This window comes from Priapulus caudatus, unplaced genomic scaffold (genome assembly GCF_000485595.1).
Source record: "Priapulus caudatus unplaced genomic scaffold, Priapulus_caudatus-5.0.1 Scaffold3201, whole genome shotgun sequence".
NCBI classification, from domain to species: Eukaryota; Metazoa; Priapulida; class Priapulimorpha; order Priapulimorphida; family Priapulidae; genus Priapulus; species Priapulus caudatus.
The window spans coordinates 1,978-5,120 of NW_014580262.1; the positions used below are offsets into that span (position 1 = coordinate 1,978).

Sequence of the window (3,143 nt, forward strand, 5' to 3'; positions counted from 1 at the left end):
AGCTAGGAGTTTTTTTATACGGCTAGTTTGAGGCATACCTTAGCAAGGCGTCTGCCAGAGAGTTCGTGTGCTAGTGCGTGAAGTCTAGGAAGAAACAGTTGATGTTCGGCTGTGGGGTTCTCTCTTGTGTCTTCCTTCCCCCCTATGTATAGTTTTTTCGTAATTACAGAAGTTGCCTTAAATATCTCCCCATGACATTGTATTATATGGTATATACAGTATGTATGCTAATATTGTAATAAAATACACACGTTTCGAGTATATATATATANCGTGTGTGTGCTGTGTGTGCGACATGGCAGTGTATTTGGCTGTGTTGCGTCTCCGTTGCGTGCTGTTGTGTCGCGTTTGCCGCGTTGCACGTGTGTGCTGTGTGTGAGTGGCATTTGTGGCTGCGTGCGTGTGTGTGGTGTCTGCTAGTGTGGTGTGTTGTGTTGCTGTTTTAAATACACATTACGCTACGGTGAAAGGGAATGACAGTGTGATATTAAACGCGTGAAGCAATATGAACTGTGAATAGTTTTATTTTAAGATGACTCTCTCGCTGGGCAGGGAGCCTTGGAGGGAGGAACTTGGCGTTGGGGGAGGGCCCTCGAGAAAAGGAAAGCTTTGGTGGGAGCCTTCGGTGGGAGGGGGTCGGAGGGAGAATCAGAGGAGGCGTGATTAGGTTTAACTCTGACATCGAGCCGATGATGTCGCCACGAGTGCCTCTGACACGTGTGCTACCGCTAATGCCCTTCCGTTCCCTAGCGGCGGCTGAGGTGAGGGACATGCTATACATAACTACACAGAGTGATCGGGCATACACTATATTATATGTATATATATATATATATATAATATATATATATATATATATATATATATATATATGGATAGAGAGCGAGAGAGAGAGAGAGAGAAATAGAAGACAGAGATTGAGACGAAGAGAAGAGAGAGATGAGAAGACCAGAAAGAGAGAGAGAGAGAGAGAGAGAGATGGGGTTGGCGAGAGAGACGAGGGTAGAGCAAAAGAGTAGGGCAGGGGGGAGAGAGGCAGAGCGACGAGGGAGACTGGCCGGGAAACATACAACCTGATGAGGGAGAGAGAGAATCGGGAGCAAGACTGCTCGACAGAGTGAGACTGCAGAGCAAGGACAGACTGACGACGAAAGCCGAAAAGCAGAAAGAGAGCAAGAGAGACGCGTAGAGAAAATACAGCTAGCTATAGACAGATAGCAGATTAGCAGATAGAGATATGAGAGATAGCGATGAAGAGACAGATGAGAGTACTGAGAGAGAGAGAGAGAGTTAGAGAGAGAGAGAGAGAGACGAGAGCACCCGGAGAGACGAGAGACCGACGAGAGGTGGAGGCAGGAGACTGAGGAGAGAGAGAGAAAGTGCGTGATCGTGAGATAGATGAGACGGGGGAGAGAGACTGAGAGAAATGGAGACATTTAGAAAGAGAGAGGGGGAGAGGGGCGAGATGGGAGACAGCACAAAGAGAGCGAGAGAGACTGAGTAAGAGAAAGGAGAGAGAGATTCAAGAGAGACTTGACGAGAGAAAGACTAGAGAGAGCAGCACAGAGAGGACGCGAGAGAATATGATGAGAAAGAGCCGAGAGAGAGGAGGACGTGAGAGGATGAGAGTCTTGCCGCCCCCGCCTTTCCTCGCTTCCCCCGTCCGCTCTCTCTGGGTCCTAAGTGTTGCTCCCCTGAGCGAGAAGACCGAGGACTGTGGCCTCGGACCGTAGGTACTATGATACTTCAGTGCGTATACAGAGGACTTGTGGATTCTTAGTTTTGATGGATATCGCCGCACGTAGGCCTCGCGCACTCGGTGCTCGCTGCGCTCGTTCAGGGAGACGCGGGTTGCAGAGAGCGAACGCCAATAACACGAGTTTTCTTTTGTTAAAGATGTTGTTGTGATAATACGCAGTGTGTTAGTCTCCACGTGCATGGGCGTTGCGTGCGTGCGTGCTGTGCGTCGCGGTGCGTGCGCCTGCATTGCTAAATATTTTTGATTATAGGGTGTTACGCGCTGTCTTCTATCCTGTAGTTTCGACTATTAAGCTTTGTGATTGATGATGATGATTGATGCTGACTAGCATGACCGATGCGACGATGCACGACAGTTGATGTTGATCGGCTTGGTGATGCTGATTTATTCGTTTTGGATGATGCTACTTTGATGATGTTGCTGGTGTTAATGTGACTAGAATGCAGTAGGTACACTTAATCCTATTTTATGCTGTATTTTTTACGGTAGGCGCGGGAACCATAACTATGCGGTGAACGCCAACCGCAGGCGAACATTTTTTAGTATGTAAAAAAATTATCTATATTTTGTATTTCTTTGGGATATGCAAACGGAGCAGCACCTCATTTAGATGGGCTAGGAGTTTTTTATACGGCTAGTTTGAGGCATACCTTAGCAAGGCGTCTGCCAGAGAGTTTTGGGTGTGCTATGTGCGTGAAGTCTAGAAGAAACGGGTTGCATGTTCGGCTTGGGGTTCTTCTTGTGTCTTCCTTCTTTTTCCTTTCCCCCTATGTATAGTTTTTTCGTAATTACAGAGGTTGCCTTAAATATCTCCCCATGACATTGTATTATATGGTATATACAGTATGTATGCTAATATTGTAATAAAATACACAAGTTTCGAGTATATATAATATATACACATGTGGTTTATATTTTTTTATTTGAGTTTTGATGCGGAATATTACATTTTGATATATTCACATGGCAACGAAGCAGTCAGTAACTTGTTCTGTTATATGGACTATATAATTTATTAATAATAAATAATATATAACGTTCAACAAAAACCATACACGACAAGTATCTAAATTCTAACATAAATATTCAACGCGCATTTAAGTCTATTTTCTATCTTTGGTACGATATATATATATTTACTCGCCTCTCTGGCGCCATCTGTCATGGAGCTTGTCTCCGTTTCTTCTTCCTAACTTCCATACTCTCCTCTCGCGGATGGTATCGCCCATGAACAGTCGAGCGTTAAAAATCTTTTGGAGGAAATTCGCTGCATTTCGGCTCCAACTTTTTCACTCCCCGGGGCACAATATGTGAATTTATGCCTATAATACACGCGCGTGCGACCACACCCGCGTGTGCGCGTCCGTTAGTGGGTGTGTATGCA

At 45.4% G+C, this 3,143-nt stretch overlaps 1 long non-coding RNA gene across 1 annotated transcript; it reads left to right on the top strand.

Moving 5' to 3' along the window:
- The first annotated feature begins 7 nt into the window (after positions 1-7).
- LOC106819331 lies at positions 8-2,662 on the top strand. The gene is made up of 2 exons (XR_001395399.1): positions 8-171; positions 2,556-2,662. It is a non-coding gene; the product is annotated as an uncharacterized LOC106819331 (long non-coding RNA).
- The last annotated feature ends 481 nt before the right edge of the window (positions 2,663-3,143 follow it).